At 43.9% G+C, this 23,561-nt stretch overlaps 1 protein-coding gene across 7 annotated transcripts in view; it reads right to left on the minus strand.

Moving 5' to 3' along the window:
- Positions 1 to 23,055, minus strand: part of adgrl3.1 (adhesion G protein-coupled receptor L3.1) — a 220,295-nt gene extending 197,240 nt beyond the window's left edge. For all 7 annotated transcript variants that reach the window (XM_064334582.1, XM_064334585.1, XM_064334584.1 and 4 more), the window contains exon 1: positions 22,507 to 23,055. The gene's annotated coding sequence lies outside the window, so the exon portion shown is untranslated. The remainder of the gene's footprint in view (positions 1 to 22,506) is intronic.
- Positions 23,056 to 23,561: the final 506 nt, after the last annotated feature.

Raw genomic sequence — 23,561 nt, forward strand, 5'->3', positions numbered from 1 at the left:
CAGGAATAAGCAGGTACAGAAAGCACAGAGCACTCAGAAAGGCCAGTCGAAGAAAAAAAAAAAAACCCGATGCAATCATTACAAAGGATGTCTGACACAGAATCACTACGCATCAACCCAGATATACATATCCCTGTCATCGTGAAAATGAGCAACACAGCCATGGTGATTGGCCGAATCGATCTGACTGAAGCCAACACAGCAGCTACCGTTATGGTCAATGGGATATCCTGTGGTTCCGACTGTGCTCTAGCGTGCACTCTAAAGGATGTCCTTTTTCAGGTTTCAGCCTGCGACAGCTTCACTTGCATGTATCCTGATCTGATCCCTCATTTCAAGCTTTGCTCAGATACATAGAGAGAGAGAGGCGGGGGTGATTGATGAGAGAGAGAGAGAGAGAGAGAGAGAGAGAGAGAGGAGGGGTGATAGAGAGAGAGAGAGAGAGAGAGGAGAGAGAGAGGGGGTGATGGAGAGAGAGAGAGGGAGAGAGAGGAGAGGAGGTGGAGATGAGAGAGAGAGAGAGAGAGAGAGAGAGAGAGAGGGGGTGATAGAGAGAGAGAGAGAGAGGAGGGGGTGATAGAGAGAGAGAGAGAGAGGGGTGAAGAGAGAGAGAGTAGAGGGGGGTGATAGAGAGAGAGAGAGAGGAGGGGGTGATAGAGAGAGAAAAGAGAGAGGGGGGGGGGTGATGGAGTGAAATCAATACACAAAATCACTTCATTGCTGCTCAATTTTGTCCTTGTTTTACAGCCGGCACAATTAAAAACTGCCCCCAAATGACTTTTCCCAGGGGTGGATTTCACTCTGACCCGACAGGTTCCTCAATCAAGCCCCCCGTATGCCCCCGCACGCCCCCCACACCGTGTATGACAGCCCCGACTATGACCCATCATATGGATGAGCAGGCTATCGAGCACTATTGAGCCATTATTCAATACCAGTTTGCCACATTTAGGTTCACTGTAACAAACGACGGAATCTGCACAGGAGGCGTCGGTCTACTGTCCGGCCAACCACGGGGAAGCGAGCCTTCGATCACATTCAGCAGCCAAATGGCAAGTAAAATTCATTCAACAAGAGAAAGCTACACGTCCTGAATTTATCCTCAGCATGCAGACATTTGTCAATCCAAGCTTTTTTTACACAATGTACTTTCATCAAACATCAAATATATGCACCACAGAAAAGCAACGCACTGCCAAAGGGTCAGCGTGACATAAAACAGAAAAAGATTTTTTTGTGAAATAAAAGGCTCAGTAAATAAATGCAGACTGACCCTTCCATGCCCCTGAAGTACAATGTGACATCCCTAATTCTTAGTGACGTCCCTAAAGCCCTGACTCAGCACGATTACATAGTGAAAGTACTGTATTTGAAAGTTGTAATTGAGCCGTATAAACAAAATCCAAACAGCACATAATTTAAGCATTAACAAAAAAAAAACAGACTTAAATTCCACAAAGTCCTTTTCTCTCTGAGTCTGAGAGAAATGCCTGAATTCATCACCGTTTAAGATCAGCAATCAAAAAAATCTAAAAAAAAAGCCAGAGGTTTCATGTCGAGAGACAGTCCTCGGGGTTGGACACAAGCCTCTAAACCAGCGACTCAAACAACAGGTGGCTCAACTTTACGATATAAATATTATGAATGTGGAATGGATTTTGGCCCCGTGCCCCAGCGACTCATTCGGTCGATCGGTCGCCTAAATAAATCAAACCCGCAACCTCGCAGTCACAAGCCCGGTTCCCTAACTAACTGTGCTACGCTGTGGGCCCTGCACAACCTCGCAGTCACAAGCCCAGTTCCCTAACTAACTGTGCTACGCTGTGGGCCCTGCACAACCTCGCAGTCACAAGCCCAGTTCAACTAACTTGCACGCTGTGGCGCAACCGCAGTCACAACCAGTCAACTAACTGTCCGCTTGGGCCTGAGCTCAGAACCCTGCCTACACCTGCTCAACACCAAGCATACTCCTTTAAAACAGAAAAACACCGGTTCTATAAATACATAAACAAACGACCCTACTTACGGACGGGATCAATACCGCCAAAGCCTGAACTGAAAATAATTATATTAACGGTGAAATAGTTTGACAGTGAAATAAATCAACTGCCTCCCGCTTTTGACAACACTTAGGCTACCCGACCTCATAATCATAGCTGTAAGTCACATGGAGACCATATGCTGAATTTTTTCTTCAGACTTGTCACAAAAAATAAATAAATAAATAAAAAATCATATGTCAGTCTTTATGGAGGCAAGTTATGCTTACAAGCTCAGGACTTCAAAGAGCTGTTGTGGTCGCCATGTTTGAATTCCGCAAAATTACAACACTTGGAATTTACTTTGTATTTAAAAGGCTGCATGCACGCAACCCATTTAATGTCTAAAACCAAATATAATGACAATGCTGCAATCAAGCTCCAAATTATGTTCTTGTACTCTAGCATTCCAAAAAGCCAGTGACCCCCCCAACACAAATCCCATGCAGCCAGTCAGTTTTTAAATGACTTTTTTGGGAATGTTCATTTTCAAAAATATGCCCTTTATTCTGGTGAAGCGAAATGACGCTAAATCTGCCAGGGATTATGTAATTACCTGGGCCTGCACTCAGAGACGGGCCGCCCGCCCAGTTCAGTAACCCAGCTGTTTTCAATGCAAAGCCAGCTTAAAGCCTCCGAAAATGAAAACTGGATTACAGGATAACCTTTAACATTGTTCCCGTTTAAAGAAAAAAAAAACGAAAAAAAGAGAGAGAAAAACCAGTGTGGCTAAAAAGGAACTTGGATCAGCTGCGGCAGAAAGGCCCAGCGTTTAATGGCGAAAAGGCGAGGCTATCAGCAGTGCTCACCACATAAACGTTATTTCCATAGTAAAAGGACTCTTAACGAAAAACGAGCTTAAACAACACCTTTAAAAAAAGTGCTTCGCTTTGATTTCCCCGTGATTGCCGTGTGAAAAATTTGTGGGAGCGGCGTTTAGCACTGTCGCCTCGCGAGAAGGGGGAGGCTCCGGGTTTGAGTTCCTGGTCGGCCAAGATCCTCCTTACGTGCCCCTCCCCCCAAACCCCCCTGTCCCACCCCCCAGTTCGAAGACCCCAGGGTCTAGAGATCAACGCTAGCCTCCCTGGATAACTCCAGTACGTTTCCCGAACATGTTATTAATGTGCTTTTACCCCGTCAGATAAATGTAACCGACTGAATTAAAACTGAGCTCCATTCACGCACCCTAAAAAACAACCTCCTCGTGTGTCGTACAGAAGCCCGCAGACCACCCACTCTGAGTGAGACACACCGCAAACAAACAAAAAAACACCTCGTCCGATAAACGACATTTCCCGCGCAGGAGAATCTTGTTGTTTTCGTTTCCGCGGCTGACATTTTGTCCTTGTTAATTAAATTAGCGTTTTTTTCTGGCAGCGGAGAGAGAGAGACCAGTGAGAATGAATTCCAGGCAGCGCCACAGATGCCCTTAAACAGGTGCACTGTTTCACCATTATCAACAGTCGCAATCAAATTACAGGCCAGGCCAGGATTGGGGTGAAAATTCGATGCTACAGCAGCTCGTTTCAAATGATGCTCTCAGTGTACTTCCGATAGGAGGAAAACATCGGTAGAGAACAAGGTCAGAGGAAACCAACTCCCAATTGTACAGTTTATCCCCTGAATGTATAGAAATAGCCAGGCAGTAATTTTTTTAGAAACTGAATCCCTGAAATGTAAATTTGGAGTGACCATTTTATGTGGCCATAATGACTACACAATACCAGCAGCATCCATGCTGATTATTACTCATATTCTCATCTGTGGCAAAATTACACCGACATATCCTCCTACCCCTTAATTATAAACTCACACTCCTGTTTTTTTTTTTTTTTGTTAGTTCCGTACCGCGCAGAGCCCACAATTAGCAAATTTGATCAACGTGCCACGTGTGGACCTGGGGAAGGGGATCGATCTGGGGGTCGAGCACGCGAAGGAAGAGACGCGGAGTGAATATGAATGTGAAATTATTCCTAATAACGGGGCGACTGAGAGACCTCTTTCCCCCTCCGGCACACGGTCGGCAGTACCGACGAGCTCTTGCCGGGAATTACAGAGTCAAATATCCCAAGCATTCCGACATTCCGGCATGCGGGATAATGAAATATTTACCGCGTGAAATTGATGACGAGCGTTAATAACTCGCCGCCGGGGTCCGAAACGGGGCGGGGCGGGGCACGTGATCACGTGACGCCGTTTCCACGGCGAACAGGGGGAGGCGGGAACGAGAGAGCGGTGAGAGGAGGAGGAGGAGGAGGCTGTCCGCGGGGGGGGGCTTTACTGCGATAAAAGAATTTAGCGTGTCGCCATTAACCTGGGAGAGAGAGCGCAGAGGCAAAGGGCCCAGAGAGCGTAAAAACGACAAGTGGAGAGAGAGAGAGAGAGAGAGAGAGAGCGATGACAGGTAGAGAGAGAGAGAGAGAGAGAACGAGGAGAGGTAGCGAGAGAGAGATCCCTATAGAGAGCGGTAGGCGGAGAAAGAGGCAGGGAGGTAAAGAGGTAGAGAGATATAGAGAGAGCAAGAGAGAAAGAGAGAGAGTTCAATTTATGTTCATGTTCTACTGTATTTCTGTATTTCTATATATGTACCCCTTGGCAATATTTGCTAATGTATTTTATGCCAATGAAGCATTCTGAATTTGAATTTGAGGGAGAGCGAGAGAGAGAACGAGAGGTCTAAAGAGAGGTAGGCAGAAAGAGAGGAGAGAGGCAGGGAGGTAGAGAGGTAGGGAGAGATATAGCGGAGAGATAGGGAGAGGAAAGAGGAAAGAGAGGCCTAGAGAGAGAGAGAGAGAGCGTGTGAGAGAGGTAGAGAGAGAACGAGTGAGGTGGGTAGAGAGAAAAAGAGAGAGGGGGTAGAGAGAAGAAAGAGAGGGGCTTGACAGCAGGATGAAAAATAACGATCGCCTCCACGCGGGGGGGCAGAACGTGATCTGGGAGGCGCCGTCGTTGTTGTCTGTGATTTCGCAGAGGACACGAGTGCCGCAGTTTCAGAAGGGCTGCTGGGAAAATAACCAGCAGCGTAACTAGCGGGACTGAAAAGAGAGGGAACATAAAAACGAGGGCTGGAAAGAGTTAAGAGGCCCAAACTGCAGCCCCACAACAACATAAAGACAAAAATAATAACCGACAAAAGTTTGTATCTGCTCCTACAGTGCCTAAATAACCCCCCCCCCACCCCACCCCCACAGAAAATGTTAAAAGGATGACATTTACCTGTGTACCTGTTTAGACTTCCAACATGTTTCAGCCTGGCTGCTAAAGGGCAGGTGTATGTGGACCTGTGGCTGTACCAGTAAGTACCTGTCAAAGCGAGTCGGGCGTGACTGACACTCGCACGGACCAATGAAATCGAGGCCCGCCCGCCCGCCACAACAACCGACTACATGGCTCAATTTCCCTCACAGATTCAATCTCTCATGAGCCGTGAGGACAAATGTGTTTGGATCAGACAAACACGCAATCAGTTGTTGATTCACAGATGGGAACACGAGCAAAACCAATAAGAATTTAGCCCTGTCCGTCAATTGCAGCCTCTTCCTGCTAATGTTTACACTGTATGAAAACATGGAACGGACTGATGCAAATTGGAATATACAGTGTAAAAAATAAAAAAGAAATTAACAGCAAGCAGAACAGTCCAAGAAATTGTCACTGTGCGTAAACTCTGTGTAACTGTGCACTGTGTAAACTCTGCTGTTTAAAATGTTTTAAACTATTACAAACTGAAGAACATTACCAGCTTCACCACAAAGTCATGCCCTGTTTTCTTGAGTATTCCACAGAGCATTGGCTGGGCAATGGAGACAGTACTTACACTACACTTACATCATATGATACTGTTCTGCATCCCAAATACAGTGCTGTGAAAAGTGTGTGTGTGTGAGCAAGAGAAAGAGCCCAAAAACAATGGCCCTGATTCTTATTGGACAACCAATTCATCCTCTAGCCAATCTGTGACTGGAACACAGCACCAACCTTGGGGTAGACCATTCCCATTGGTTACCAAGTCCAAGAAAATGTAGAACAGCTATCACATCTACACATCAACACAACAGCAAATGGAAAATATTCAAGCTCGTTTAGGATAAACAAGTATAAAAGGCTATGATAAATCTTTCAACAGACAGCTTGTGTTTATAGGGTGGATTTTGCTTTTGTTCAAGAAAATTCATTCTGAGATGAAAAAAAAAAAGGTTCATTTAATATCCGTAGGCAGTCCATGGTTCTTCAGGAGGAAAAAAGCCAGAATCCACGCAAATGCTCCACACTTCAAGTTCCCGGTCCAGCGTTTCCTTTGTTATTCTGAAATGTCATTCTGAAATGAAAATTAAATAAGTGTGTCTATCCGCCACTCTTTTCTTTCGCAGATTGAAAACCCATTTGAATACCGCCAGCGTTCGGCCGAGCGGATCTGCCGCCTGTGCGGGCGTCCTTGACCACGGAGGCACGACGTACGCTGGAATTGGGGGGGGTGGGGGGGTAAACAGCGTGTACGCGGCGATCTACGCAGTAAGCCATTAGTGCCCTCGTACTGCGCGGCCACGTTTACATACCAGCTTTTATTTTGTTAAATGAGCTGCGGCAGTGACCTCCAGAGTGACCTCCGACGTGACGATCGACGACGGCTAGCGTTAGCGTCAACACGATCTCCAAAAGGGAAAAGGGACACCTCCATCTTAAACACTGATCAGAAGACGGTTTCGATAAGAAAACCAAGCCCTCCTGCTTCCTCGTCACAAGACATTAAATGCAGGTCCTTGATGCAGATAATTAATAAATAAATAAATAAATAAATATATCCGAATCATTAATTTAACTGATGAGAGATGCAGCCTCTATCATCCTCGTACGCCGTGCCATCAATCCGCAGAATCCGTCCGGCCTGACGCACACGGGGAAATGCAGAAGCGCATCAGCATTCAGGATCAATCAAATAATAGGTTCTGTTTCCAAGGAGAAGAAAATGTCAGTCATTTACTTAGCAACACAACGTGACCTAGCGCTGTCTTCCTAGGAACCAATTTCCAGAATGCTTTTTGGTTTCAAAGCATACACATACACTGTTTCTCACACATGCACACACACACACACACACATATGTATGCACACACACACACACACACACTCATACAAACACACACACGCGCACACACACAAGCAGCATAAGCTGTCAGCTGTATTTTTGAAATGTTTATCTGAAATAATCACATGCTAATGTGCCAGAGAAATACCTTTGAAGCAAGTCAAATCTGCCGAGGATGTGAACAAAACAACAATAAATAAGGCGCTTAAAGGGAAAAGACTGTTATTTCCTCCGCAGTCTTTCGGCTATTGAAGCGCCGTGAAGCGACCTTGACCACTGTGTAGGACTCCAAACATTTGGTGATGATCGACAGTCTTCTCAAGCATACATATTTCTAAAACTCCTTGGTTTATAATATTCACAAACCGCTAAGTATTTAAAGCACTCATACTGGGTGTATTGTCATACTGGTTGTGAATAATGGACAATAACCTTTTTACCAACATGTGCCCATTACCAACGGACATACAAGGGAAATGCTGGGTGGTTGGGTCTAAATCAGTGCCGATTTAGACATAAGTACCCGGCATTTCCTTCATTTCACACGGTCCAAAAAAGAGCTGAATGTAATCTGAATGGGTGGTTTCCTGTTCATGACTGAGTTTCTTTTCCTGCATCTGGGAGTTCCCTGCGAAACACACATCGATGACCTCATTTTCTGCAGCCATCATAAATAAAAATCCCAACCCTTGTGCATTGTGTTCCGTGATAAATAACATCATTGTGAGGGGCAGCATGAATGAATGGTGGGTAAACAGCCCGAAACTGTATAAACCATTTCCTCCTGGAAGAAATCGAGCCACAGAGAATGTACAGAGCGGGACACAAAAAAAACCATTGTCAAAGCGGTTTCCTGTCAAAAGCGCAATAGCCGAGACCCTTTTTTCAGCCAACTGTTTATAATTACAATGCCCACATAAACACATCTCCATTCCAAAATAATGAATCATTTCATAGCCGGACACGCCCACCGGCAAAATTAGGGCGTGAGCGCAGATCTGCGCGAGCATCTTCGGCGTGAATGGTTAGCGGTTACAAACCGCTTCTGAATTTTAAAAAAATAAATAAATATCAGCTTCAGACCAAAACGCGACTCTGTTGGTGTGAACGTACTGGGTTTCAAAGCAATTCACATCGTAACGAGCCACTTGTTATTCCATTGGTCTGAAAGGAAATGGTTTTGACAGTTAAATTACAGCCCAAAAATAAAATAAATTTGGTGAACCCATAAACAAAATTTAAACATGTTACCGTGAATTCACCATAAAATGGTAAACTGTTGTGTGTATGCTAGCTTACTGTGACACTCAAGTTCAGCGGGTGTTACTAATAACATTATCAATGATGAATTAATAGATTAGCATTCATTTAACATCAGTTATTGGTATTTGTGTTATCTTCAGTATCTTGAAGGCTCCCTCCATTGACTTACAATGAACAGGTTAACCACCACATCCCAGCAATATATATTTGGGCTGCTGTCTTTAAGACAAAAAAGAAAGGATATAGCTTTGTTTGCTTTTTACAGCAAGTTTTTGTTACTATAAATGTGCTGTTGCAACTTGTGGAAATGTCATTATAATAACAAGTAATCCTTGATCCAAACATGCATGACACTGTAATTAATATAATTGCCCATAATGTCTTACATAAAGCAGCATTATTATTCAGTCCAAATTGCATTCCCTTTGCGTGACACATGATTTAGAGACAAGTTTGTTTGCATTGTGGGTAGGAACAGTGCTCCAGTTACAGCCGCACGCGGTGTGGAGGGCCATGGGATCTTTCGTGACTACAGTGAGTATGGCCCTCAGTCTAACATCTCATCATTAAGGCCTCCAAACCGACAGTTTACCAGTTTTTTTTCTCTTCTACTTGGCTTCTACAGAGAAATGAGTAAGTTTTTAACAATGTTATTCCTCTCCAAGTAGCCTACTAAAGACCTGGGTCTACAAGGCTACAGTCTTTATATGTCATTACCGCCGTCGGTACGATGTCATAAGGATAACACGGCAAAGTTAAAACAAAAACAAACCGGCAGGCCGTGAACAAGAGTGAGTCAGAGCCTGGGTTCCAGCAGCAGACGCTAACGGTAGCCTAACGGAAATAATCAGCATCCTCTCCTGTTTCCGCGCGGCGGTGTTGACTCAGTTAGTGTGGCCTGTACGCTGGGGGGGGGGGGTAAGGGCGTGTTTGAGTTACGACGGGTTCCGTCTGTCTCGCCCATCTGCTTTCCGCGGACGCGTCTCTGTCACCGCAGACGACTCGGGAGGCTGACGGGTAAGGGGGTGGGGGGGGGGGCGTGGCAGAAACGAACACCAATTCCGTGCGAGCCCCACCGCCAGCGCTTCATGTCTTAAGCCGAGCCCTCCGGCGAGCAAGTCATTACCACAGAGAGCTCGGGCTCTTAATTCAACCGCACAGGTGTGGGGAAACTTACCTGGGGTCGGGGCGTCGCCCGTCGCCGTGCTGCGAGAGAGGAGCAGAGAGCTGACGCCGTCGGACTCCCAAAACGCACCCCCCCCTCCTCGCCCCCCTCGCCCGTGGGCCTATTCTAAATTCCCTCTGTGCCGTGCCTAAGCAGATGGTGCCCCGCCCAGACGACTGCCACACAGCTCACTTAAACGCACGTGCACCGCAATTTGAGTAGGAATTTAAATTTCTCTTTTTTAGCTGTTAAATGAAGACAAGCGCACGGTCCAGCTAAATCTGACTGTTTTCGCAAGGGAGCACGTTACATATCAAAAGTCTTCAGTGACAGCCTTGTAACTGTATTTCTTTCCCCCGCCATTTAATAAAGCCATGCTTCACATTATATCCAATGAATGCTTTTTGAAGAATTATATAGATCACTATAAATATCATTGTGCACAACATAATATCCACTGTTAATTTAACTCTTACAGAGTACACATGAGCCCACAAGGGAGCATATGTACTCCGAAAAGAGTTGATTGAACAGTGAACATTTTACTGCCGCTCGCGTACCAGTTACATGTTTTATTCAAATCGCCATTTCCACTCTTTAGCATAAAATAAAAGGTTCTTGTGCGGGCCAGAGGAAGTGAAAGCGATGCATTTCCAATCACGCATCGATCAAGAGGGGAAGTGAAGCAGAACAAGTCATTTGTGAAGTCGCCTGCACACACTGGAAATAATTAGCTGCCTCACCCACAGAAAGATCCGGATCTATTTCCAGCGCTGACTTCCTCGGCACCAGGTACAGATGCTTTGAATTTGGTCAAAACGTTGAGATGGAGGGGAGGGGGTTAGGGTTAGTTAACTGCCCTCCATCTGAGTGAATCCCACTGAGTCGTGTTAAATCAGTCATGGGGGGGGGGGGGGGGGGGTACGACTCTATGAACCGCAGCCTCTCTCTCCGGACGTGGTGGGGGTCGCGAGGTGGAAAGCTCGCCGTTGTCTGTCGCGGTACGGCCCTCCACGGTTCGGCCCCCTGAGCCAGTCCAGGCAGCTCCGGTTCAAGCTCTCATTGAAATTAAATGCATAAATTACAGGAATAAATCTGATGCAAAGCTCGTGGAAACCTGACAAAGAAAACTACAGCAGTACGCTCATCCAGACAGACGCTTTCATCCAAAAGGCAGGAGCAAGTCTCTGATTCAACGATCGATTGGGGGAGGAATTCCATCTAAGCACAAAGCAGTTTGGCCTGTAACATTTTTATTCATAGCATTATAAATGCGACCGCACTTCCACGTCACCGCCTGGTTTGAATGGGAAGCACTGTGAAGCCTTGTGCCTGCGTGCTTTCAACGAACGTACCAGACGTGACCCTTCGGCCAGCAGGGCGGCCATTTTCTGTGAAACGGAACCGAAGCCGAAATCAAGGCCCTAACATTTCGCTTTCCGACACAAACCCGCAGTCACGACTGCTAAGGAACGGCATTCCGAAGGAGATCGGAACATCGTTTTATTTATTTTCGACAGAGCGGCCGAAGAGCGGTCTGTTTGGAAAAGCGTGGGTTAGCGGGTGAAACGTTCAGAGAGCGGCACGGCGAGATTAAGGCGTCCTCAGACCTCTGTTGTCCGAAAGAATGCCCCTGTGAATTTCCCCATTTATTTTCTGACTGCCCTGATTCATGTACGGCCTGATTCAGAAGGGCTCTTTGCATTCTGGTCATACCCCCAGCACCACACAGTCCCTCTCCTGTCCCGGCCGAACAAAGACCCATCAAAGCCAAGCGACTCTGACGAGAAACAGCCAGGCTCCTCAATGCTTCATTTCGTTGTGCTTCTTGTTTGTTTGTTTTTTCTGTTCTATAATATCATTACGGATTTTATGCATTTCAAAGTCCCAAAGTGCCCAGTGCTTGAAAACAGAAACAACATTTTTACTGTTAATGTTGGCATGTTTTAACAAGTGCTCTGCAATATTACTGTTTTGGCATTCATTTTCTTGACATTAGTATCCCTTAACAAGCGTTTTTTTTAAATAGTTTTTGTTCATATTTTAGCAGGCATTTTACACTCATAATATATATTTTATTGGTTATTAAAAATGAAGAAAAAAATGAATAAGTATGCAAATAATACATGCAATGGTCTTTATGATCATTTTACAATCCCTTTATAAATCAACAAGAGTACCCCATTGTACCAAATGCATTCTGGCAACACAGCTCTTTATAAACAACTTATTATCAATCCAAACACACACACACACACACACACACACACAAATTCAAAGTGACACAGAACTCATAGCACATTGGCTTGCACTTCTAAAGACGGGCTCATCGTTAGAGAAGCGCTCCACTGGAGAAATCCACACAAATGACCGATTTAGTTCTCGCAAGCGTGGTCTTGAGGCCCACACACACACACACAGTGCACTCGCTGTTTCAGCTTTAGCAGAGTTCTTCGCTTGTTGGCTTTCTTTGAGCTGTTAATTGCACTCTTTACAGCACGACATTGCTTGACAAGTGTGTGCTGTTCGTTGTCTGTGAAAGAGATGCGCCGTCAGTGGTGTTGACAACGCAAGCTACTCAACCTTGCTTTGTTGCTCTGGTTGATTTGCTTCTGAAGTAAGTAGAAAGCACAAAGGACAACTGAGCTTTTTGATTCAGACACTCTGACACTATCACCAAGAACTACGAAGCCAAATTTAAAGTTGTTATTAACTTTAAATTTCAGGCCCCCCTCCAACAATTCAGTATTATCATAATATCACTACCAAGCATCAGAGCTTGTTTTTTCTGGCCTGCTTAAGTTACTTGTGTTTTTAAAGGGATGTCATTTCATTAAAATTAACAGGAAAATGATGACTTGCGCAAAACCTCCAGCCCCAAGAGTGCATGGCAGAGAGAGAGAGAGAGCACGAAATGAGAGTATTAAGAAGAGATAGGAAAAAACAAAATTCATGTCTTTGTAGAGGATGAAACCTTGATCATTCACTGCACCGACAAAATAATCAAATTTGCTGCCCATCTTTGGTGTGGACTACTGCATTAAAGTTAAGCAGTGAGTAACGACAAATCCATTCATAAAACTGCCTATAAATGAAAATGTAACAGCACAATGCAAACACAAATGGGTCACAAGGACATGTTTAATTGTGTCTTTCTGTTTCCCTCTGACAACATTCCTTCCTTCAAGGATGTAAAACAGGAAACTGTGAGCTGAGGTCAGAGGTCAAACCCACAGCAGTGCTGCGTTAACAGCTTAGCCAAGTGTGACCCATTCAAAGCACCAGGAATAAAATACACCATGCCACCAAGGTTGGGAAAGGTCCATTCAAACACCCACTATATAATCAACAGATTTCTTGGGCCATAAAGATAATGAAATTATCCATTTTGAACTGTGATCAGAAATAAAAAAATAATATATTCAGTTCCAAAGGTAACTGAACAATGCATAAGACACTATAAACTACATTTTTATTCATTTATGGCCTGTCATGGATCCCTATGTGTTAGTAATAAAATAAATTCTTAAATAATAAGTTCAAATTTTATTACTCAGTTAATGTTGTGTTCATACCCTAGAAGTGTTATTATAGCCCTGTCATCCTGGCTTTTTTGGTGTCAGTCTCTTTCACACCGACACAATGCAGATCTAACGCGTGTCATCTAAGGATTATTCCAATGCACATTCAAGAGACAGCATGGGTTTCAGCATCAATACAGCATCCCACTGGTGTGAGTCGAGTGTGGTTCAAACAGCGGGCCCGGCGGTGATGTGAGCGGCAGCAAGAAGTAGAAAAGGTGCTTAACCAGCCATCATAAACAGCATTAAAAAAGAGTAGAAACATTATTTAATTGTTTACTTCAAAAAAAAAAAACCCGTGGGCGGCAAACAGAGAAAAGTGTAAATGAGGACATCCACCGCTCGGTTTGACAGATCTGTGATTTGGCACATGCCGATCTCCCAGCGGAGAAAGAAAACAATGAACTCGATTTAATAGAATGAAACAAAGGCACTCAAAGGAAATTATCTTAAAGCAGCATTATGTGATCAGAACCAATTCCAGCACCTATTTCCATGGGGACAGCGGCCCGCTGCAGTATCTGAGGAAGCAGACTCCACAGGCCACTGCACACTCAGAATGCGACGGGCTAGAGATCTGCTGGGAGTCCGAGGTGGGGTTTGAACCCAAGTCCCTCTGTCTCGTCCAAGGATTCCACTGGCAACCGCGTTACCAGTCCGCTAAAGGCAAAATCGCCCCTAGACAAGGACAATGTCAGTATTTTTATTTTTTTTTAATTTGGGGGTTGTGTCACCATAGAGTGTTGTCACGGTAACCCGCTATGGGGTCTTCGCTTTACCGCACCTTTACTTTGTTTTGTTAGCGAACTAGCCCGTGCTACACCCGCTACGAGAACAGGCGACATCTGCTGTGACATGGAGGCTTAGACTTCATGAACCTCATGTGCTGTCAACCATTGACTGGTCGGAACCAATCAAATTATTCCTCCATAAAATGAAAACATTCAGATTCCTTCAAATCAGAGAGTCACATGGTACCTCCACCCATTTTAGGGTGGAGAAACTAACTATCAGTCACGTATTTGGATTTGAAAACTGACCCCTTCTTTCGCAATGCCCACTGTATATATAATTGATATAGCTAATAATTTTATAAAAATGCTGCCAGTATTATTTAGATGCATTTATTTACCCAAATGCAGCAAAAATAATCATAAGAAATAGGTTTGTAACTGCCAATTTGTACCGTCAAAGAGCAACAGTAGCTGCCTTTTGGAATCTCTTGCCTTTCCGATGTGTCATTCACACTGTGGCAAGGTGATTGTTTTTTTATATTCTTCCTCCTCTTCTTCTTTTCAAAGTAATGAAGAAGGTGTCAAACTGTCTCCACGCTCTCAGACAATCTGCCAGGGCCTCTCCTCTGCCGGCCACCTTTTGCGAACGCGCGGCTGTTTGTCTTTTGGAGGGAAAATCCGGAGCTCTCGCTTTCATGATCCGCCAACGAGGCGCTAAGGGTGACCCGCTCCTTTCATTATGGCAGAGCCGGAATCAAACTCGCAGCCACTGCCGCCAAAGCCAAAGCCGCCCGACCCCTACACAGCAACAACTGGCTCCTGCTACGATGCTACACAAGCTACAGCCAATTATGTCACATCTTTCTGACGTGTTTACCCTGACTTAATACCGCTGGCTGCATTTCCCCACACAGCCCCAAGGCAAGGGGCTTCCCTGGGAGAACTGGGTTTTACTCCCAAACAATTTCTGTCTACCTTTTTTTGGTCCACGAGATCATTCCCCACTAGCCTCCTCTATTTCCCCCCCTTTCAGATTCCTCTCCTCAAGAAGGTTTTTTTTTTCTTTTCTGTAGCACTGGCATCAAAGAGCCCACACTGCCTGCCTGCCAGCTTCATCAGCTCCTTGGCAAAGCAGGGAAGCACCAGGTAAAGGTAAAGGTAATGGGCTGAACTGGCCCCTAAAAAAGAGTGGGGAAAAAACCACCTGCTCACTTTAACCAGCTGAGCTAGCCAGGTTCTATGGTGGAAATGGGGAAGTCGGACTGTTCTTCAAAGCTAACCCTACAGATTCCACATTCTATTAGCCTTTAGCCTGTCTTTAACTATGGGCAGTGGGCCTGGCCAGCATAGGATTGGCTCCCCATTTATATCTGGGGGTTCCCCCCGAGATTTCGTCCCACCCTGGGAGCTTTCTCTCAACACTGTTTTGCGTGTTTTCTGTTCTGACTGGGGAGTTGTTGTTTTTTAGTTTTTTTTTTACTCACTTTTTCTCATGTCTTTTTTCTATAAAAAAGGATTTGTGACAGTGACTCTGTAAAAAGCACTAGACAAATAAAACTTATTTTTTTAAAATTCCAAGCTGTAAAAAAAACGCCAGTAGGCACACAATTAATGCCATATCCAAACCATAAAGGACTCCAATCTGCCTCCACAGGCCTCTTTACAGCACACAGATATGAAGATGTGAAGTTTCGCTAATGGTGGCTTTGTCCCATTCTCAACATTCAGAGAGATACTTGACAGATACCTCATTCAGGAATCAAATAAAGTGCTGCCACGTGCAACTTTACCATAAGTTAATACAAAAAAATGTTAAAAGATAATATGAATATTGCTATTTTAATCTCATCATGGCCCAGAGCTGAGAGGCCAAGATCCGTTCAGCTGTTTTCTTCAAGGCTGTGCTCATTCAAGAAGGTTAAGTTGCACCGTCGTTTCTCAACCCGACGAACTCAAGCAATTTTCGCGCTATTTAAGTTTTTATTATCAATTTTTATATTTTTGAATTCACTTTATTTTACTGTGTCATCACATTAAGAGGACATTCAGTGCGCAGGCACAGGCTCCCTGAACCGTACATCAGACAGCTTTTGTTACATCAGTGTTTTTTTTTTTTTTTTTCGTTTTTCTTTCTTTTTATTTTCGGGGAAAGAGCGTTGAAAACATAACTAACAGGCGGCACGGCCTGCAGCCCTCTTGAACTCCAGCGTTCCTCTTTCTTTCTCAGCGAAAGTAATTAAATTCTGCCATTAGCCAGCCCCTGTTCGCGAGCATACGGCTTTTCTTTCAACAGCCTAATGAACAAAATGTGTTTTGATGAGCCCTGATGAAAGCTGCTTGGGTGAAAATGAATGCTTTATTCCACCACCTCCCCCCCCCCCCACCCCCCCCAGTCACATTTAGCGGGATTTGCATAGCTCCACCACAGAAGGTGGGGGAATGACCTGAAAAGGTCATAGATCTGGCTCGTTCGTTCCACGTCTTTTCTGTCCGTCATGTCGTGTGGCGTCTCAAAATATGGAAAATTTCAAAAACCAGCCCTGATTATCTGCATAGTAAAATACGGAATTGTCAAGTCTGACAGATGGTTACCATGGCGTTAAGGCAGTTAAAGTGGTGAGGAGACTTGTCTTCCTTCTCAAGGTGTCGGAATCATGGGATTAGAATGTTCTCGACTGAACATTCTAACGCTGATGTCACAATCACTACTGGTGACTGAAACCAATGAAAGTTCTAGAACACTGTCTTTTGTGTGTTTTGAAAGAACGTTCCAAAATAACTTCTCTTCAGTGGGTTAAAGTAGCCCTCTCTGGCAAGGGGCAAGGCACCATCATGCATGCACAGCTTTTGCCTTGGGGGGTGGGGTGGGGGGGATCGCTGGAGGGTGAAAAACACTTTGAGCGACTGTTTTGCACAAAGCCAGAGGAACGGGAAGCCGCGGCTGAGACGGCACACGTCGTGCGCCGCGTCGTACGCAACGCGGCTTTTTTTTAGAGTAATTAACAATCAACCTTTTCTCCGCTCAGTGGGCCCCTCACAGATCACTGGCTATGATTAGAGCTTCGTGACATTTGCAAACGCACCGCACTGCAGGCAAAAAAAAAAAAAAGAAACGAGAGAAAAAAAAACTCTTTTTTTTATTTAAATATCCCGAGCTCTTCTCCAACAACACCTAGGCGAACCTCTGGCTGTTTTCTGCAGAAGTGAGATATCCAGTGCGCCTCTCAGTCCCGTGGCATCCTGCAGAACAGCCGTTCAGCTCCCCCTGTGAAGGACGAGGTTAAATGCCACATTTACTCAGTCCTGAGGACTGAAAAGCCCTGACCCAGTTTCACATGTTCATGACAGACTGCAGTCCGTCTCCTTGTAGGCTTTTTCCTAATAAGAGCCCTAAAGAGCAATTAAGCCAAGCCCGTTGGCTTTATGAGGACTATATGAGAGGTGGGGAGTGAGTCTTTTTTTGCGCGCGAGACTGTATTTGATTTCACAGGGCTGCGTTAAGAGAGTTTGATGAAACGGTAATCTAATTCCACGGCAAGGCTAAGAAGATTAAAAGACCTGAAAAGAGAGCAAAACAGGAGGGCGAAGTGGCGCATCAAGGCCACCGTAGCTCACATCCGCAGGTGAGTGGGGATATGAAGACTCGTTTGTGGAGTACATTCTGCATATAGCCTATATGTATTTTTTTTCCTTGCCACTGTTGCATTAGGCTTGCTCCTGTGGGGGTGTAGGCCAGGGTTGTCTGCAAAGCGTATTGCGACAACTGCCGTAAAATACGCTACACAAATAAAATTTGACTGAATTTGATTGATGGCAGAGGAGGAACCGACTCATTTTGTTCGGTGCTACCAGGAATAGCGTACTGTGTATTTGTGCCGGCACAAATCTGATACAGTCACAAATCTGATGATATGAAACGCAGAGTTAATTAGCTGAAGCACCCGAAGGGGTAACAGATATGTCACAAAGGCCCAGAATGCATCAGCACGTAGAAAAACAAGAACTGAGCGTGACGCTTTATTAGGGATGGGCGAGCGTCAAGGTTTTATCTATACTGATGCCATTATCGATTATGCTTAACGATTCGATTCTTTATCGATTCTGTTATCGATTCTTTTTGATTATTCGGAGGGAAAAATGTTTTTTTTTTTACAGTACCAATGTTTTAAATAATACTTTCTCATTCACTATAATAGCTCTCTCTTACGGAAGAAATTTAACTATACAAATGGATATACCAAACATAAATAAATTATAAATAAAATAGACATTCAACAGAAAGGTCAAAATAAATTCAAACATAAATTTGACAGTTCTTCTTAATAAAAAATAGGCAGAACAATTATACTTCTGCAAAGCCAGAAGACGGGAAACATTCAGTAAAGCGATAATGGTGGATCAGAGTATGCTGGTCTTTTGACTTTTTAAATTGGCTGTATATTATGGCAAGACAAAAGGCGAACTCCGGCTGTTTGTGGCATTCCCTGTTCCCAGTTTGTACATAAGCCGTCGTTTTTAATGCACCTGCTGTTGCGTCAATGACAGCAAACCTGGAGAACGACATAAGGATATATTTTTTATTTTTTTATTTTTTATGCACACACGCTTTTTCTTCATAAACACTGTGTGTGAATTATTTCTAATCTTGACAAATTACGTAAAAATGAAGACACACTCTCAGAATTTGTATTTAAGTGCCACTCTGTGAAAAACTGTTCACTGAACCTGGGGCTCTGTTTTTGCCATGTTCAATGCTGTAAAAATCAGCTCATAATAGTTTCTCCCATTCTCTGGTATAGGAAGTGACTACAAAGGGTTACAGCCCAACTGTAAAATGGAACCACGGGGGTTATCTCTCCACAGGTCGGACCTGAGATAAAAATCACCCCCAAGATAAGACCTGCTATTCAAAGCTCTTCCACTCTCTCACCTGCCCGTCCACTCCACCGCGCAATCAATTACAATTATCTTCTCAGCTTCAGAACACAAGTTGACTTTCAGAGTGTTTTTCTAAAGCCCCGGAATAGGCCAGTCACCTCAAAAAATCCAGTCACTTCACCTCAAAAAAAAAATCATCTCAAAATGGCTTCCCGTCGACGCGATTGAAATACCTCGCCTTTCAGCCGCTCGCTGTGCGGCGTGAATGGCAGCTTTGACTCCGCCGCCTTCATTGCGATTCAGAAACCTCGAGAGGCGAACCTTAAAAAAATCACCCATTGAGTCGAGAACTCCGCGTGCGACGCAAACATCTGTTCATTTGTATTCCGTCCAAAGCCACCGCGACGCGGCACAGACGATTTTGACTCATTAACTCGCGAAAAGTATACATCTGAGGACAACGAGAACCGTGACAGAGCACCGCTCCCCGAATATCTCAAACACGATCACACCGGCTCACTTCTCTGCCCCCTTAATATCAGAGTCTGGCTATCGTTCTTAATATTCTCTGGTCTGTCGAGTTCAAAAAGGTATCCAACCCAATTTTAAGCCCCTTTCAAAGGCTGTTAATGGAAAGATGGGCACCACTTTTGAGGGTGATACTTTTCTCAGTTTCCCTTCCAGCAAATTCTGTATCAGACAGACAGGCCAAAAACTGACCACAGACCCAAATATGCTTCAGGTAAACAAAAAGGGAAATCGAGGGTCACTTTGCAGTGATGACAGCGTCTCGGAGGGCATGTCATGTATACACAACTCCTTTGGCATCCCCCCAGAATAATGGCATTAATATCAGAAAATAACAACCTTACAGTAGTACTCATCCATATGCACCCAAAATTTACAAAATAATAATAATAATAATAATTATGATATAGCAGGCACCACAGGCAATTCTCAAGAAACTCACACGCAAAATAACATCCGTGACATATTGTTACATCTAAGAAAATGTAACATAACTTCTTAACGTGTAAAAAAGCCATTGCTCGCCGTGTGGCGAGGGTACTTAACTTGCTTAACAACATACTAAACAGACATAATTGCATGATTAAGTCTGCAGATAATAACTTGCCCCATACACGCACACACTCACGCAAGCACGCACACACACACACATGCACAAACATACAGGCACACACACACACACACGCATGCACACACACATGCACAAACACACACACACACACATTCACTAAAGGTTAGGCATTAAAATTACGAGCATGCACCCAGCACAGCCCAAACCAGCCCTGAGGCCTACTCTGACAGTCACCGAGCTTGTTATTTCCCAGAAACACTGCAAACACACACATCATTCTGTTTCGTACCCCGCGCGCGATGCAGTGTTCATGCATTCACACAGGCTCGATGCACGCTACGTCTCTCTCAACGTACAGGGAGTTTAAAAGCAGGGAGGAACGGCTCCATCATTAACTGGAAAAGGCGAGCGAAGAGAATGGAGACGTTCTGGTGGTGTGATTGACGGCCGAATCGGTGACAGACAGCACATTCGCAAGCCTTTGTTTTCCCTCCTGCATCTAGAACGAGGCATTTTAATTTAAAAAATAAATAAATAAAAACAGACTGCCCACCAACCTGTCTTTGCTGACACTAGGAGAGTGGCACAAAACAAAGAATCAGACTAAATCATTGCCTCATCCAAAACTTGATGAATCTAATCAAACCAAGCATATTGCAAAACTCTTATTCTGTAGCTAGCCTACATATTTTACTACTGATGTGGGGTGGGGGGGGGGGATCACATAGACATGGCAATCATTTGAATGGTATTTGGGTGACTCAATGCACTTTGACCATTTATTTTAAGAACAGCTTTAAGGCAACACTTCACCTATACTATTGCATACTATTGCATTTCCACATTTCAAAATACTGCATAAATGTGCCAGAAGTCTTAATTCCAAGAAAACAAAACGCTGTTAAATTACACAATTTATCCCCGAATGTCTAATAAAATGAACGCATGTCCAGCTGATCTTAAATGAGTTTAGAAAAAAATTAAATAAGTATATCTGTAAAATGCATTCTCACAGTTTCTTTAAGTATTTTGTAACTTCTCCCACCGAACTGTAGAGGTCATACGGATCCCCAGCGGAGGACGTTTGCCACCAACGTCGACTATAAACTCCGGCCTCGTCGTAATTAAAATGACACTTTGAGAGGGTTAAGGTGTGTCTCACAACGAACAAGGTCAGATTGCAACTGACGTCAAATGCCCATCGACATGCAGTCCTGGGCCGGTTACACGGCACATTATTTTTTCATGTCGTGTCGTCACTGAGAATAAGGAGTTCCATCTCTTGGTCGCATAGGCTACATTTCCGTTTCATAAACGGACGATGCGGGGAATCCAGCAATTAGAATAATTTTAGCAACCAGAAAAAATAACGGCAGCCACATCCGCATAAATAATGCACGTACCTGGCTTTCAGACATAGCCTGCCAGTATACCGATCGGAAATTGGCAGGCGGTGTTTTAATATTAACACATCGCTAAAAGAGACGGATTCGGTAGTCGTTCAGATTAATTAACAGCAGTATACCTAACAGATCCGAATCGTCCAAAACACACGTCTTTTCTGGCGATGCAGACGCGCCCTTCTGCGACTGCATCGGTGGCTGGAGGTACAGTATGCTACCTGCACGCCGTGAAGTAACATATCACTCCGTATATCAGTTCAAGTTCATTCATTTCCAGATACAATTTCATGTCAGCACCTGCGTAGGTAACGGCGATTTGACGAGTGCACTTCTGAAATGACTGCCTCTGTTGTCGTCCTTGTTGTTGTTGTTATTATTGTTATTATATTTATTATTGTTATATTTATTATTGTTATAATTATTATTATTATTATTATTATTATTATTATTATTAGGCTAATAATAATACTAACAATAACAACATAATAATGCCATCGCCCACTGCCAATTCCATGCATATTCTGTTTTGTTTCATTTATTCATTCGTTTATTTATTTATTTATTTGTTTGTTTTCCTGAGACATGGTATTATAAGTTATCTCGTCCCGATTCTGTATGTAGCTGACATACTAACACGTTTTCCTGGAATTGCAATGAATCTGTCGATTTGCTACTAGTCTGCTAGCGCAAAAGCGGCGGTGAAAATTAAGAAGCTATTTACAGAAAGAAAGGACAGAAGCGCCATGTATCATTGTGCATTGTAGTAGGATGATCTCAAAACGAAATGCACTAGCTGCAAACTATTATACTGACCCTAATTTGGCTAAAGCATGTCGTTAAATCTAGGCTATAGCACTGTTTACGGATCGTTGTACGATATAGCCGAGTTAAATAAGTAGCCTAATGGGCTAATTCTGGACGGCGAAAAGCGTCTTGCGTCTAGAAAAAAAAATCTTAAATTATATTTGGGTTTAAGCGACGCCCATTAATTACCGTTCTCTACACACCAGGGAGCATCCTCACGTCCGCGCAAATCATTCAAAACTGCATGATTCCGCTCCTGTAACAACCGATTTATGAAAAGCAAGAATACACACGGATCGCCGCTACTCGCTAGCATTTCAACTCCTGTTTTCACCTACACATAGGCCAATAGACAGGTGAAATAATGTTATATTTTGCATGTATGACGAATGTATATAGGCATACGGATAGACATGGGAGAAAAATAAAATAAAAAATAAAAGAAAAGCCTTACCGCGTCTCATGAGCTGCCGACGAGCATGCAGCAATGATCTCCTTCAAGTCCTGCCATTGAAAACGCCAAGGGTGGAATTGCTTATTTAATTGTCTTTTCCCCTTAGAATATCGTCCTTGCGCGCAAAAACACCCTACGCAAAGATGCAACCTTCGTCGATAAACGTAAACTTTGATTCCGGATGTCTTCGGTGCGAATAAAAGCCGCTTATATTTTCCACAAGGGTAATCTGTGTATTTTGCAGCAAATGCCTCTTATCCGCTGATGAGAGAAGATATCGGTAATATAACAGACTCCTTATTTTGTATCCAGAACACTCTCCATCTTCAAAGGCAAAACGCGTCCTCTTCAGCAACCACCGAGTCCCTTTTTTGAACAGAAACGGGAAGAAATCGCTGACCCAAGACGATATCCACAGTTTTTTTTTGTACGTTTTCGAGAAAGTCCTACCGCAAAGGACTCCAGAAATTGCTTGCTTACAAAGCAGAGCTCGTTGAGAAAAATGACAAACCAATTTCTAAGCACTGCTCCGCGAGATGCAGACGGAGATGGAGCTGAGAGAGAGCGAGCGAGAGAGAGAGAGGTGAATGGAAAATTCGGAACTGGATTTCGTCCCACTGCATGGACTCGGGCTCCATCTAGCAGTAGCCAAGGGGTAAAAATGGTCGGGGACTGACCGTACCCTTTGCCGGCACTGAGTTGAAGACCTTCGTGTGCATGTCGTGTGGTCAGTGGAAGGCCAGTTCACGCAATTCATCGCTTAATATCGTATTCTGTTCACTACAGTTCTAATGAAACTAGCGTACCGCCGGGTCGAACGAATGTGGCTCGTTGTTACAGTGCAGCCATTCCAACTAAACGAACAAATTATTATTATTATTATTATTATTATTATTATTATTATTATTATTATTATTTAGTCGAGGAGAATAAACAGTTGGTTGTACTTTGTCTTGAACTGTCAATGGAATCACACAAAGGGATCTCGCACAATAAAAAGAAAAATAAATAATTCATATCGCAACCCTTCATAAATGAATAGACTACATACAATG

This window comes from Anguilla rostrata, chromosome 5, assembly GCF_018555375.3.
Source record: "Anguilla rostrata isolate EN2019 chromosome 5, ASM1855537v3, whole genome shotgun sequence".
Taxonomy (NCBI): domain Eukaryota; kingdom Metazoa; phylum Chordata; class Actinopteri; order Anguilliformes; family Anguillidae; genus Anguilla; species Anguilla rostrata.